The sequence below is a fragment of the Arvicola amphibius genome, chromosome 1 (genome assembly GCF_903992535.2).
Source record: "Arvicola amphibius chromosome 1, mArvAmp1.2, whole genome shotgun sequence".
Lineage (NCBI taxonomy): Eukaryota > Metazoa > Chordata > Mammalia > Rodentia > Cricetidae > Arvicola > Arvicola amphibius.
Genome location: NC_052047.1, coordinates 182,410,236 through 182,426,500, shown reverse-complemented (window position 1 = coordinate 182,426,500; position 16,265 = coordinate 182,410,236). Strand labels below are relative to the sequence as shown.

Sequence of the window (16,265 nt, the reverse complement as noted above, 5' to 3'; positions counted from 1 at the left end):
AACAAATTTCCTTTTTTTGGGGGGGGGGCTTTTATTTTTTTTCAAGCAGTAAGTGAAAACATATCTTTAAAAAGCACAGGCTCCTTAGATAGGAAAACTCCCCAGCTTCCTTCTTCCCTTCCTTGGGAAGCAGCCCAGCACTGGCCCCATAGAAGCATTCAGCAAAGCAGCCCTCAGCCACCTCGACCCTTCCTTCTCCCCCAGAGGGGAAGGAGGGTAGTATTCCTGAGAGCTCATTTGATCTTCAGGTCTTTCAAGGCTGACTCCTGGCTCTTCACGTTCTGGACGTTCATGCTACCATCCATGCCTGCAGCACAGAACTTCAAGCACTTGCTATCCCCCCCACGCCCCTTCCCCCTGCCCGCTCCCAGCACCGAGATCGACTGATGCTGTTCGCGTGCAGTGAGTCTACACAGATGCCCGTGACTGCAGCACGCTCGGAGCTGGCCTTCTTGTCAAGGTTCCGGGAACTCTCACAGGCTGTCAAGCCACACTGGGAACTCTGCTTGGGCATATTCAGCTGACCACCAAGGCTCAGCATCCCTGCAGCACTATCATAGGTAAACAGTCTGGGTAAACAGCTAGGGCCCGCTGCCACTATGATGCATGATTAATGAAAACAGAGTGAGAAATTGGGATCTAACCTGAAGATCCGAAAAGCAAAGCAGTCAGCCCCTGGCTCTTCTCCATCTCAGTCTGAAAATGGTAATCCTATCTCCAGCTATCTCAGAATGAGACTGTGTGTGAGAGCTGTCTCCTCCCATTTTATGTTCCTCTCTAGGGCTGGGATTAAAGATGTGCACCACTGGGATTAAAGGCATGCACCGCCTGGTTTCTATGGCAACTAGCGTGGATCCTGGGATTAAACGCGTATGTGTTACCACTGCCTGGTCTGTAAGGCTGCCCAGTGGGACAGTTTACTCTCTGATCCTCAGGCAAGTTGTATTTATTAAAATACAAGTGAAACACATGACACCACTAGACTATTCTCTGTGATGCAGGTGATGGCCAGGAGTGGCAAGGTTTCAGAGGCCAGGGTTGCGACAGTCATCTTCTTGCCAGTGTCTACCAGACACACCCTGCTGTTGGGCCTGACCCAAGTCACATGGCTCCCACTTGCCAAGGAGCAGATACCATGCACCCAGTCACAAATGCTGCTGGACTTGAACATCAGCTCCCCAAAGGGCATCTTAGAGCCCCATGGTATAGGGGCTGGCTGCTGTTCTATCTCCTTGATTGGGCAGAGAAGATCCTTCACTTAAAGTCACAGGAGCCCGCAGCCAGGAGTACATTATTGGGGTGCCAGTCAAGGCTGAGGACAGTGGAGTGGATGGGTTTCTTGATCTGCTTGCACACCCACCTGTCATCCTCCTGCTCAAATAAAAGATGGAGATGATGCAAGGACCACTGCCTACCGCCAACTTGTTCTCACTTGGGGCCCAGTGCACACAGCAAGTGGCTTAGTTGATCTACAGGATGACCAGTGTGAGTGTCCACATGGGGCCCTTCAGCATCCACACAAAGGCATTGCGGTCTGTGCCACAGGTCACAACACGGTTATTCTTAGGGGTCCAGTCAATGCCTGTCACCTGCCCGTTGTACTCCTTAGGCTCGTGAACATTGTCCTACTTGGCACCAACTCTTCTCATAGATGTGCACCTCATGGTTGTTGGGGCAGATGACACCTGTGTATGGTGCTTGTTCCGGGCGTATCCAGAGATGGGAACCACCAGGAAGCTGTGGTCTCCTCGGGGAGTCCAGGCCACCGACTCTGGACAGTAGATGCCCCAAACTGTCTTCTAAGCATAAGTTTTCTTTAAATTGCGCTTTTTGGGTCCTCAGAACCAATTTGATTTGTCCTCATGAAAAGGCAACATCTTTCCTGCTCAAATGGGAGGGGTTTTGCAGATGCCTAAAGAGCAAGAGTCCCATAATTTCAGTACACTTGCTGGCGGTAGGGATATGTGTCACTTTCCTGTCCCTGACATTCCTGCTCACAGGATGGAAATCAGCTGGACATCTCACCATTGTTTGGACTCAGACCCTCTTTGCTCCGGGTTGCTAGTCTGTGGCCAGTCACTCTTGTTCTTCAGTCGGCTCCCAACCTTGTCATTTTGCAAGTGGTTTTGAGTATCAGTTGATATTGGCACTGTCTTTCAGCTTCCCATTTCCCTCAAGTCCAGGGCTATTTTTAACTTGAGTCCTTCCCACCCCTGACCCTTGAGTCCTTCCCACCCCTGGCCCTTGAGTCCTTCTTACTTCTGACCCATTGGGCATCCCTGCCTTCTGCAATGAGAAATCTGTGGCATTTGCCACAAAGACCTCACCCCTTGCTTGTGGCCAATATCAACAAATGATCTCGGCCCTCCTGGCAAAGGGCCCAGCATCACTTGGTGCTGGCGCCTAAGACAGAACTGTGTATTGCTGGGCTCAGTGGTGCTTCTCACCTCTTCTGTCTCAGATATTCTGTGCCTCTTTGTCCAAATCGCTCCATTTCCTTCTTTTGAATTTAAAATCTGAATTATGTTCCGTTGCAAGCAAAACCGAAGAAGCCTTTGCAGTCCCTCGGAGAAAATTCTCAGTATAAGGAAACAAACATCCCTGTGATGGTCAGTGTAGGTCAGGAGCAGTTTACAAGGTGGGATGCAAAAGCCAGTGTCACACAGGTGCTGATGAGACAGCTCCCTAACCACGTAGGCTAAGGATTTTTACCAGTTCTTGGTGAGGAGGGACTGGCAATTAATATCAGAATCCCACTGTGTATTTGTGGCTTATGATGTATAATCATGTCCGGTTTATAGTAGACTGTGTAAGTCTCACCCCATAAATTAGGTCCAGTTTCAGACAAGTTTGCTATCCTCTTTAGAAACCCTGTAGCAAAAGCTTATTGGATATTTTTACAATTCAAATCTATACTGGAAGTTCCCCTAAATAACTTGGGAAAATAAGACTCCTGCTTCCAAAGTGAAGGGGCAGGTGAAATAAAACCCTTCCCAGAATGAGGTGGTAATAACCCTTGGACTTGATTAAGGAGGGGCTTTACATATTGTGGCAGCATCATGGGACTTGTCCACACAATTGCTCATTCTTCGACAAACGGTTACTGAGAGCTTGCAATGCACTACTCTGGGTGCCAGGAATGAGGCAGAAAATAAAGTCCATAATCTAAAGACAACTCTTAGACTAGGACCTCAAAAGGAGCGCCTAGAACAGTCACTAAAAGATGTGAATGAGGACGACCATGAGAAATCAGTAAGAAGACTGATTAAGATCAAGTCTGTATTGCTACCAATCGGTCCCTCGCCTCTGTTTAAAGAGACAGGAGGCCTGGGTTGCTCTCGGAGGGCATGGCTGGTGTAAACAGTGAGATGTCAGAGGACTTGGAGGGTCTGAACATCGGAGTGCCAGGGGGAAGTGCCCTGTAGTGTGTGCAGATGGCTTGAAGTGGGGTGTGCGAGCAAGGACAGGAACACACCATCTCCGGAACTAGTTATTAGGAAGCACTGGCTGAAATTCTCATCTTGAAACACAGCTGCAATGAGGGTCAGCCAGCCTATGAGGTGCAGGTGGCAAAGGGAGAGGTGGCATCTTACCAGACTCCACCCTGGAGGCTGCCAAACTACAGGAGGGAAGGCAGGGAATCCGGAGATGGCTCAGCTCTGTGACCATTCAGTCTTTAGAAGCTTAATAGCCAGGAAGGGCTGAACATTGGAGTCTTAGTAAATAAGACAGAGCTTAGGGGTGACTAAGCAGAGGCTTTTAAATTACTGGCTAAATTCATAACTCTACCCTCAGGCCATTTAGTCTTGGGGTGTGTAAAAGGGTGTAGAGGAGCCTCGATTCTTTCTGGGAGAGCAAACGGAAAGTTCCAGTGACTGCAGCCACCAGAGACCCACCCTGAGCCTCTGGAAGCCCCACTTTTGTCGCCGAGGTTTAAAGGTAACTGCCCACTTACCCCACCCAAGAAACCTGGGCTCCCTTGATGAGGATGAAATTTACAACAGTGACTCCTATAGATCTCGATATACATGCTTGTGACAACGTTCGTCTCATGTCATAAAACACCATCTAGATGAAGGCAGAGTCCCCATCACTATCTACCTCCCTGTTACCAGAATCAGGACTCACAATCAGTGCCCCGACAAGCCAGGTTCAGCCACCCATATGCAATAAGTCAATTGGAAAATGCCACATTAACAGTGAAAAGCAGAAAATGGAGACTTATTCAATATGGCCATAGGCAGAAGCACAAAAGGATCCAGTGATGCCCCCAATCTTTGGGACCCTGACATGAGGGTGGGGTTTAAATGGAAAGCAAAAATAATACATAACTAAGCAGTTCAGCAAGGAGTGGTCCTCAGCCTACCATAGTCTTAGTTCCAAGTCTCTCCTACAAGGTCACATGAGAAACCATTTTTTTCTTTAGGTGGCAAGTTCCTCCTCTGGATGCCTCCAGGACTTTAGTCATATTCTCTCCCAGCAAGAGATTCCTGGAGAATTCTAAGTTCTTGGAGCCCATTCCTTCAAGAATCTGATAGAGATGGCGGGGAACACATACATAGTTAGAATCCATTCCTCCCAGATAGATAGTTACACTCTCACATTTACAAAGTACTAGCAAAACTCTGACCATAGATGGTAATTATAGTTGGTTATGGGGCCAGATCTCAACTCAATAGCTTGACTCTGGTGCCCTCTGCATGACGAGTGACCTTCAGAACATGTGTCCACAGGTTAGATTATGGGCTGCCGGTAGATCTGCAGACTAACTACGTAAGTTCTTGATGAAGATCAACTTTCAAGAGGAAAGAGCTTCCCTCCAGCCTTAGGTTTGGAAAATGTGGGCACTCTGCTCATCCCGTGATAACGATGGTGACAGTTCTAACAGCACAAGTAAAACGCAACCTGCTGAGCCCTGCCCCAGCCTGCAGGCAGTTTAAAGGAGCAGAAGAGCAGCCCCTGAAACCAGGAGGCAACAACCCGGAAAGTCTGGTAGAGCAGTCATTTCCGTGTCCAGCCGGCCGCTCTCCACCACTTTCCACAGCATTTGAGGAGTGGCGCGCTCTCTTCCATTGGTGTAGGCTAGTGCTCTTCCCCAGCCAGATAGAGGATGGTTACAATGAGGTGGGGCAGCTGGGGTGGAAGGCTCACCTGGAGTGACAGGAGGCAGTCACTCAAGGGTCATCTGAAGCTGTCATGGTCAAAGTGAAGTCTCCCAAAACTGTGTCAGGGTATCTGAAGTGGCCTAAAGCTATGGTTGGAGAGGAGGCAAAGATCTTTGTGTTAGATCCCAGCCTCTTCCTGGAGTCACGGGCTAGACCGCGATCTCCTCGACCAAGTCATGGGGTGTTTAAAACAGAGGGGGGCTCTTATGAAGCTCTTTGAAAATGGTGGCAGTGAGCTTGAAGTTTTCACCTCCCGGGAGAGCACACCTCAGAAGAGGCAGCAGTGATAGAATGCCCAACCCCTCCAGACTTGGGAACTATGCAGCCAGCACCGGCAGTTCCAATCTGGCTGCTATCTCTGCCTGGAGTGCTGCCATCATGAACAGTTCTGGAGCAAAGGTCTGACAGCTGACAATCAAGCAGCTAAATTGCTTGTGCCTAATAGCTTCATCCATTTAAAAGGGGGAGAGGGAACTGCGGTAAAAACTTAACATAAATTAACATTTTTTTTTCTCCAGCAAAGTTTCATCCAACAATGTTTAACCTCTTGTTCACCTTTAGGGAGGGTTGGATCCTCCAGATCTGTCGCTGCTCTCTCATAGCTGAGTGACATTGGACAAACCAGGTAAACTTTCTGAAAATTCAGTCCTCTTACCAAAGAATATGGGTAATGGTAAGAACTGGTTTCTGAGTGTTGTAAGGATTATATGAAGACATATATAAAGGCCCTGCTGTGGTACCCGGCACACAGTAGTTATGTCCCTTTTTCCTGTTCTGTTAGGTCTATTCCCTGGCCGTATCCTGGCTGATTGCCCACCCCGCCCCCAGTTTCCTCATTCTCCACATAAACACACCTCTCCTCATTCATCTCCTACCCCTCCTTCTCCGCTAAGCAAACCTCCTCATCCCCTTCCTGATCTCCAAGTAACCAACACACATGATGTGCCAGACCAGGTCCTGATTCACTAGCAAGTTGACAGTGAGCTACATGTACCCAGAACATTGTTAGTGGCAGCTGACCAATAGATCATGGGACGGGAGGCCAACTAAAAGTGCCTTCTGAAACAAATAAGGAAAGAATTCAAAGTTTCTCGTCACGTGGGAAGGAGCCAGATAGAAAGCAGGGTCCAGGGTCCTTCTGGACTCTTGAGGGTTGCCCCGGGTCTTTGGGAGAGAGAAGAAAGGTCCAGAAATACCCCCTACAAAGAAGAGTAAACACGCTGGCACCCTAACTCCAGGTGAGACAACAGTCCCCTTTCATCCAGGGATAAAGCGGGTACTGAGTTTATGACCAAGCTGAGGGTAGGTTGAGGTGAAGTCGGAAACTCCCACTGCATCAGCCTGCCCCCAAGTCAGCCAGCATGGTTCCCGCAGAACAAGCTTTCCCTGTGCTGTGCCTGATCCTTGTTCCCAGTTGGGTGTGGACACTGGGTCACCGGGCTGTACATAGGTCACTGTGAATTACCTAGATGGACATGTTGGTCCTCAGACCATGGGCAGGCCTCAGGATGCCAACGGGAAGCTGGAAGACCAGAACTTTGCCCTGGCATTTGAAATGTAGACTGTTCCCATTGCTCTGAGTAGCGACGACGTAATCTGGGCCTCCACCTCCTCCCATCTGAGTCCCTTTTAACAGAACTTGAAAATGGCGCTTTTGTTTTTGTGGACAATAATTAGCCTTTAAATTGGCTCCATCCGTGCAACTTCTCACAGCCTTGGAGGCAGGAGCCTTTAAGGCCGGAATGGCAGGAGTTCTGATGGGCTGGACTGACTCCTCCCCTCCTTAGAGCCAGAATTCTGCTCAGATACTTTTCTCCCAAGTGATTGTGTGGCCAGAGAGATACACATGAGCATACCATACCAGCAAGCTCTCTGCGTTCAGTGTGACCCTTCCAGCGCTCTGTCCTCCAGCAAGCCCTTGCAGGGTGATCAGAAACTGTTCTAGGGGCCTGTGAGCTCTCAGGTAACAGAGACCGACAATGGAAAAGGGAAAGGATGTGATCTTCATACCATCAGCACATTGGTATTAGGACACATGGCTTTCCCTTCCCCTCCTCTCTCATCCTCAGTAGTAAGGAAGAGAGAGTCATGGGTACACAGGAATATCATGGCTAATAACCGAGGTCCACCCCCACCCCCAAAACTGGCAGGGAGCGGGGGCCACCTGGTCGATCTTTTCAGATGAACTCCAGTCTGGTCTTGTGGTGAGTTCTCACTGATGGGTCTAGATGACTCTCAGGGCCGCAAGCTCTGTGTAGCTCAGCAACCTCACAGGTTTTTAATGCCTACCTGATAAAAACCAGCTGGGTGAGAACTCAGGCATCTCTGATAGATACTTCCTCGTCTGTGAATAGGGGAGCTGATGTTTCAGAGTGAGTATAAAATTTAAATAAGACTAAAAAGAAAGTACCTAGCACAGTCCCTAACATGTACCAGAGGCATCCCTGTGGCAGGCTGATGTCAGAATCAGTCATGTTCATGTCTTATGTCCATCCAATTGGCAGTGTCCTTCCATGTCCCCATGCTGGTTGTGGGCTTTTTGGTGTGGTTTTCTTTAGTACCAAATGGGAAAATTTGGAACACTTAGAGATAAAGAGTCAAGTAAATCACAGCAAATGGTTTCAGAATAAGGATTATGAGCCCAGAGTGATGGCTCACACCTGTAATTCCAGGAGGTTGAGACAAGAGGATCGCTATGAGTTTGAGGTTGGGCTACACAGTAAGTTCAGGACATCCTGTGCTATAGAATGAGACCCTCTCTCAAACAAAAGGAGACAAAAGCAATTCTGAGTACTGGTTTCACCCTAGAGGCTTCTCTTTTTTAGGCCCCATTGCCTCTTGCTAGAGCAGTTGATCACCGACTTCCAAGTCACCAGTGACACCCAGTTAGACTTGGCTTTGCCTTAGCAAACCTGTTAACCAGTTGGTTCGAATGAAGTACTAACTATGCTCAAGGTTGAGGTGGCCCTGTGAGGGATAGAAAGGAAAAGGCCTATAGAAACAGGCTAAGGCCCCAGCCTCAAGCAGTTTACAAGCTGCCTCCTGGAAGCCATGCCAACTAGAACCAAAGAAATATGCTCAGATCGATGACAACAACAACAAAACAAAAAAAAATTAGAAAGTTGAACAATGCTATGTGAACTTTCGGAGGAGTAATGAGTTAGTCCAAGAGGAACGGCTAGATTTTTCACAACAAACCTTTTGGTTAGAACCAAGACAGGTCAGCATGAAGGAGTGCCAGGACTGATGTCTGCCTGAGTACAGGAATGACTCATCTACTCACGTCTCTAGCCTAGCGATATTTAAAGTCCTTTTAACCTTTATGAGTCCATGACTAACACCTCGAACCCTTGTCACTCCTATTGATTGGAAGACGTAAAAGCCAAGAAGTACCGTACCAGGATTCTACTTTTAGGCCACCAACCGTTCCCAGACACAGAGGCTTATTCTAAGTTTTGAATATTCGGCCTTAGTTTAGCTCTTTCCTGGCTAGCTCTTTAACTTAACCCGTTTCTCTTTATCTACCTTTTGCCTGGGACTTATTACCTTTCTCACGTCTGTATTTCTTACTTTCACTGCTTCTCTGCGTCTGTATGGCTGGCATCTGCTTGGCTTCTTGCACAGGGCGGGTCCCTCACTCTTTCCTCCTTCCTGTTCTTCTCATTTTTCCTCTCCAGCCTAGATTTCTCCTCCTATTTATTCTCTCTGCCTGCCGGCCCACCTATCCTTTCTCTGCCCAGCTGTTGGCCATCCAACCCTTTATTAGACCAGGCAGGCAAGGCAAAACAGATTTCCGTAATTAAAAAAAAAATGCAACATAAACAAAAGTAGCACACCTTTACACGGTTAAAGTAATATTCTGTAGCATAAACAAATGTAACCTATCTTTGCCTGGCTAAAATAGTATTCTACAACAGAGTACTCCTTTTGTATAGATTTCTCATCCAGAAAACTGGAAAGCTTTGCCACACTTGTTTAGAGGCTAAGGAAAAAAGGTAGGGGACTGGCTAACAGAAACCTCAGTTACTGCTGAGTGGAGAAATGAGAAGTCCACTAGGAAAACCTTAGAAGAGAAGTTAAGTTACTGCGAACATTCTGTTTTGAAAACTGGCTGGGAAGTACTTGGGTACTCATTTTATTACATCTTGTTAGATTTCATAGACACTTTTAATAATGTAATATGTAATGCACAGACACAGGTACCCATACTCACAAACTATTCGGTCAATAAGAGATAGCCAGGCCGTGGTGGTGCACGCCTTTAATCCCAGCATTCAGGAGGCAGAGGCAAGTGGGTCTCTGAGTTTGAGGCCAGCCTGTGTAGGCGGAGGTCACTCGTTCATTCCCAGCTCCCAGCCCCAAAAATAATTACACAGAAACTATATTAATTCCCACATCAAGCCTGGTGTACAGAGCTAATTCCAGGACAGCTAGGACTCTTACACAGAGACCCTGTTTCAAAAAAACAGAGGGGGGGGGGAAGAAATCTAGTTCCAAGTTGAAGGATTATCCACCGCATAAGTCTAGCATGTCCAGCCTTGTGGGGTCAGCCTGTGCTGTCACTCATCAACCATGTCACATTCTATGGATGTTACTGTTGTCCAGTCTCATCTGTAAAATGGGAATGACTACTGCCTACTTAAAGGTTTGGTAAAGCCAAACATGGTAACATACACTTGTAATTCTAACACTTGAGAGGCTGAGGCAGGGGGACCAGAGTTTAAGGTGAAGATGGTTGAGTTGACATAGTGAGAGCATGTCTCTAAAAAGCCAGAAATCAAACAAAAATGTTTTTTTGCATAAAGATAAACTGTATTTTGTCTATAGCATCCCACATGGGTATGAACACCATCTCCAAGGCTCCAGTAATACATTTTGCCACTCCTATGAATTCCCCAAGCCTCTTGACATCTTAGTTTACCTAAAAGTTCTGGACAAAGTTCAGATGATGTCTATCTTCTCCCAATCAAGCCAGACTGTCAAAAAAGAGACACATTTCTGGGATTATTATCTCCAGATTTTTTCCAATATGAATAACCAATCTAAGCCTTCAGAAACTGGCATCTGTGACTTTTCTAAATGATAAGTTTCTCTTAACACAAAATAAAACAGGACAGGAGAGTACTGGTGCCTTAGACAACCCTTTCCAGACATCCAGGAGATACCCAGCATCCCGATTTCATTTGCTCCCAGAAAGCACTGTGGCATATCAAAAGTCCTTCCTTCTGCAGCTCACCCAAGGTCATCCAGGCAGGAGGCTTGCTTCATAGACCTCAAATCAAAGTCTCCCTTTCCTGCCCACCGCTCTATAGTCTCTTGACCTCCACCCAGAGCTGGGCAGACCCTGCTCTCTGCTCTGTAAACCACATCAGCCTGGCTGTTCATACAATCACCTTCCTCCAAGCATTCAGTCATCAGTGTTGGTTTGCGTAGGTGTAGCTGCAGGACGTGCAGAGCGATAGGAGCTGCTCAACCAGGTCTGCACAGTTCAGTGAACCTTGTTATAGCACATCTCTAAGGTGCTGTACCAAATTTCAAAATATGTTCTTATTTGTATTTTATAGTTTATTCTCAATAGCTAAGCTCCTTGGTAGTTATCCAAAGTGCATTATTTCCTTTAAAAACATACGTTAGGATATTTCACTGCATCAAATAGAATTTTATTATACCCTAAAATCAAAATGTTTTCTAAAATTAATGTCAGTTTTATGACTCAATACTGTAAGAAAATAAGCCTGCTCAGACATTCGAAAATTGTATTACCGGATGCTTTTATGTGTGCTCATTCTGAAAAGAATTGTAATATACCTCTGTCCCTTTCCTCCCTCCCTCCCCTCTATGAAATTTCAAGAGAAATCAGAGGCTGGCTGATGGGCAAAGAGATAGGAGGAGTATTTTAGGCCTCATAGACATTTTAAACCCTTTCAGACACTTTTCTTTGAAGAGGATGAGACTTGGCCGTCTGGGGTCTTTTCACTGTTTAGGCGTTTGCCATTAGGAGCTGCTGTGTTCTTCACCTTTAGAAAGTAAATATGGAGCCACACAGGGCAGGGGCGCTCTCTTTGTGTGGTAGATTTTTCCATCCCACCTCCTGGGTCCTGGAGGGACAGTGCACTGCAAACCCAGCTCCCAGTGGGAAGATGCAGAAAGGGCAAATAGGGAAAGTGTTTTGCTGTATTTAGCTCCTTCAGGTCAAGTTCTCTTCCAGGTCACAAAAACAAGCTGTAGAAAAGCCTAGGAGTACCGGTATCTCCAGGGGGGCTTTACAGGTGCCCGTGACTGCCACGCCCTGGCTCACACAGGGTGATCCACAGGGCTCTAGTGGACACAGCCGGTGCCTCCTCATCGGCCTCCTCCCTCTATCACAGCACTGACCCTTCTCAAATGCCCATATCCCTCCAGGCTTACAATCGTTAGACGGCAACAAAGACAAAGAGCGTTATGAATCTCGTGAGTTAGTTAAACAAACAAACAAACACAAAATCAACTTCAAATCTGATGGCACGGGTAGGTCAAACTCCCAAAACTCACAGGAAATACAGGGCTAGAGTCATGTTAAATGGATTTATGGGTGCTCACTTCATAAAACTCAGGCTGTGGGAAACTGCTTGACATATGGCCAGGTTTTACACACACACACACACACACACACACACACACACGAGGAGAGGAAGAGTTAGGGACAGAGACAGACAGAGGGACATGTAGCGAGAATGAAGGAAAGGGAGAGGGTTAGAGAGGAAGAGAAAGGGAAGAGGAGAAGGGGAGAAGTGAGGAAGGAGGGAAGAGGAAAGAGGTAGACTAAAGAAGGAGAAGGGGAGGGAGAGGAGAAAGAGAAAGAGAGAGTGGTTTAAAGGCCTTTAAGTGGTTGAAAAGATGTTGTTTTAAAGCAATGTTAAAGCTTTATATGAAACCTGAACCAGAACTGAACTGTTTTCAGGAAGTGCAGAGGCAATTAGGAAAATGGAACTCTAACTGGATCCTGGTTGGCACCAAGACAAATTTACTAAACGACTTTAGAAGACTGCAGTAGTTGTGAATTTTAGGCCATTGTCATTTCTTAAATTCATAAATATAGTGAGTTTTTACTGTTGAAATTATGATACGTGGGCTCAACAAGTTGATCCGGGGTGGAGAGCAGACAGGCCGCAGTTGGCCATTGTTGAGGTGGGTGGGTGCTGAGCCGTCATATTTGTTACTTATCTTGTTTTCATGTGCTTGAAAATTCTCCAACTAGAAAAAGCAATACTGTAAAGAAATGTCCTTTTGAGTTTCCTGTGCTCTGTCTCATTAGTGACGGTTCTGGTCACATTAAGGACTCCATGAAACACGGACTCTCTCCTTTAAAACTTTCTGTCTATTAGATATTTGCAAAGAGTCCAAGTGACCTAATATCCTCCAGACCCTGGGCCTTTAGGTTCCAGCGTGAAACCACGCCCTTTGCAATCTGGGCCAATGGCTTTCACTCACCGCCTACCACACCCCCTCTGCCTGCGCCTGTGGGGCTGCCTCTGCCTGAAGACCTTTCTCAGGCAAACATCAGACCTCACCTCCTTCCTGTGGCTCTCCCAAGCAGTAGTACACCCACAGTCAGGACCTCTGCCCAAGGGATCCGGCCTCTTTCCTCACTCACCAGCCCAGACAGTCCCACAGCTTTGCGGACTTGTGCCTGGTATTGCAGAAGTCTTCCTGAGGCGAGTCACTATTTTCAAAGCTGAGCTCAGGGCCTCAGGCATGGCCAATAAACGGCTAAAATGAATTCAATGGAAAACTTGACAGCCCCAGGGTCAGAGGAGAGCTAATGGGATCTCACAGCTCAGACGCCTGTATTAGTAATACTCCAGAGCAGAGGAACAAAATGTTGACCCTGCTGTCTGTCTTTGGTTACGTTTGTTAGATGGAGTCCACGCTTTGGAGAGGCAGTTTGGAGGGCAAACCTCTGTCAGCTCAGTCGATCACATAGCCTCAGCTACAGGGACGCTGTTCTTAACTTCCGCATCTGCCATGCCATTTTCTCCCTGACAGCCCTAGAGACGTGTCTATAGGGTGGAGTGGTGGATTTCCTTGTGTAAGTGGCATTTCCTGTCTCTGGAGATGTGTGAGCCCACATACCCTACTCTAACTCCTCCACCCGTCACCTTTTGTGTTCTAGGGCCTCAGACATATTCCTCAGTGAAGGCTCATTCACCCCATGTGAACTGGTACAGTCCATTGGGTGCAATGAGCTGGGAGGCCCCAACATCCAGGAGATAACAGAGACCCGAGGCTTCTGAAACACAGAAGATCCCAGAAAGAGAAGACCCAGGAATGGGGACAAATCATAGGTCAGCTGGGAATAAGGGAAGAAGCTTCCAGGCTCCTGGAAAGAGAAAGCAGCGTGGGTCAGGATCACACAGCGCCAAATACAGGGCGCTCACAGGCACAATGGTCCGCTAGGTCCCCATACATCCGCCTCACTGTTCTCTTGGGTATTTGGTATCCCTTCGGTAGCGCCTCCAAAGGGATTCTGGCTCTTATCAAGTGGCAGTCTTGTGTCTCATGTGGGCGCATCATTCTGAGCCCCTATTTTTAAGAAGCACCTTGTGCTCACAATATGAGAGACAAATAAAAACCAACCAATGACAATGGTAGCGGCAGTGGCGCAGGCGCAAACAGCAGTTCTATTATCTATCCAGGCACCTCAGCCGCCCCCCACCAGCTAAAAGGACAATTGCCCAGGACTGGGTCTACGGCTGAACGCCTCACCTACTACTTCAGTGACCTCCTTGTCCCGTCATTGAGGGATTACGTAATTCCCACCTACAGCTTTGAGTGATGGGTCACAGCGTAGGAAGCCTGCCCACGGGGATGTGACTGGCTGATAGTGACCCTGGATTCAGAAGCCAGGTCTGACTGGGTGAGAAGCCCAGGGTTGGGGACAGTTGCCAACAGTTGTCTCACACTGCTGCCTCAAGTCGGTTAGGATTATCTTCAGGTAACTTCCTGTCAGTCCGTCAGCTCTCACCAGGAACACTGATGCAGTTTAGGCATCTTCTCTGGGGTCAATAACTCATGTGGCTGCAATAAGGGTTGATGGGGAGCTGGACTTGGCAGGCAGGGCACGTGCCAGCTCTGATCTTCTCTGGTCAATGAGGCCATCACCTGAAGATGTTTCTTTAATAAAAAAAAAAAAAAACCCTCCCAAAGTGCTGTGTCCTCTCCTGGGCTCCTGGACCCCTGGACCCCTGGACAAGGCTTCCTAAATTCCCCATTTCTCCTCAGCATTAGTAATGGAGAAGAGGCCCCACATGGCCCCACGTGACCAACCTGAGTCATGCCCATGTTCACTTACACATCTGGAAACCCATCTTCTAAATGTCCCATTTTCTCCTTGGTTATTTGGTTTTTGACTTCCCCTATCTTGTTCCTTGTAACTCTGAGCACCACCAAGCTTAGAATTTATTAAAATTTTGTGTTTTCTGTATTAGTTACGTTTTTATGTCATTGTGACCATAACACTAAGGGACAACTTAGTGGTTTTGAAGAGATTTCAGTCCTTCGTGGTAAGGAAGGTGTGGAGGTTGGAAAGGCTCTGTGTATAGTTTTGGGAGCGTGAGACAACAGCTGTTCACATATTTGTGTATGAGAAAGCAATGACAACAGCCCAAACTAGACGCAGGTGTAAACAGAGCCTGTGCTTTAGTTTTCTGACCACCCAGACCCAAACAGTCACACAGAAACTCTATCAATTACAACACTGCTTGTCTAACAGCTCAGGCTTATTCCTAGCAAACTCTTTGATCTTAAATTAACCCATATCTATTCATCTGTATATCGCCCCGAGGCTGTGGTATACTGATGAAGTTCTGGCGTCTTTCTCCTTCGGCAGGTACATGGCATCTGCCTGACTCTGCCTTCTTTCTCCCTATATTCAGTTTAGTTTTTTCCCCTACCTATGTTCTGCCCTGCCATAGACCAAAGTAGCTTCTTTATTAACCCATGGTAATAAAACATATTTATAGCATACAGAGGGGAATGAGACATCATGTAGGTCAAACCTTTAGAAGCTCACCCCTGCTGACTACTTCAACTAGCCAGATCCACTCCCAAAGGCTCCACAGGTTCCAAAAATAATGCCACAAACTCAGGGCAGAATCCTGAGACCACGGGCCTGTGGAGGATAACTCTGTCATTGATGAGTTCTGTATTTTCTCATCCTCATTGGGAGCAAATCTTGAGGCTGAAACTATTGTATCTTTCAGGGCAGGACTTCTGTGGAGACTTGAATCACACAAACTTGGCTCATTTCCCTCAATCCTGTGCTATAGCAACCCTTCAACTCCTCAGCCCCCCCCCCCCCAGGACTAGGCCTGCAGATCCATAAGAATTGTGCTCGCACAGTGAATAAGCCCAGTTTGGGGCTGTATGTAGGCAGCCTTTCCTGTTGTCTGGGCTTTACTGAAGTCACCCATGGTGGTTGCCATAGAGCACTGCTTGAAGGTGATCTCAGCCCAGATGGGAGGGACACTGATGCTGGAGTAGGAACGGATCAGAAGACAAGGGCACAGTGACCCAGCAGCAGGTCTGCACCAGGGCTCTGGAGTCACACAGCAGATGGGGGTAGAAAATTAAATCTACAAACTCTGTGACCTGTGCGTGGCATTTATCTGTCTGTCTCTCTCTGTGTGTCTCCTCTCTCTCCCTTGTGAACTGTGCATGGCCTCTCTCTCTCTCTCTCTCTCTCTCTCTCTCTCTCTCTCTCTCTCTCTCTCTCTCTCTCTCTCTCCCTTTTCCTTGCTGGTCTATTTCTTTTAGTCTTAAAATAATTACAGGCTCACAGGAAGTTGGGCAGTAGGACAGAAGTGCCCCCTTGAATTCTGGTCCGGGGTATGATTGTATGATTGTAGTACAAACCCAGAGCCAGGGAATTGACACTGGGTGTGCCACTTCATATGGGTAAACCTGTGCAGCCCCCACTGCAACCAAGTTGCAGAACTATTCCTGGTTACAAAGAACACGGACGCCCTTTTCCCTGATCCCTAGAGGTGTTTCAGGGACTATGCTAAGTGTGAGCTCGCTTATTCTCTCTGACACATACTAAGCAGGGTCTATACTGTATCT

The 16,265-nt window shown here is 47.4% G+C and overlaps 1 pseudogene; it reads right to left on the bottom strand.

Annotated features, from left to right (window-relative positions):
* Positions 1 to 233: 233 nt before the first annotated feature.
* On the bottom strand, positions 234 to 3,162 carry LOC119806274 (annotated as a pseudogene).
* Positions 3,163 to 16,265: the final 13,103 nt, after the last annotated feature.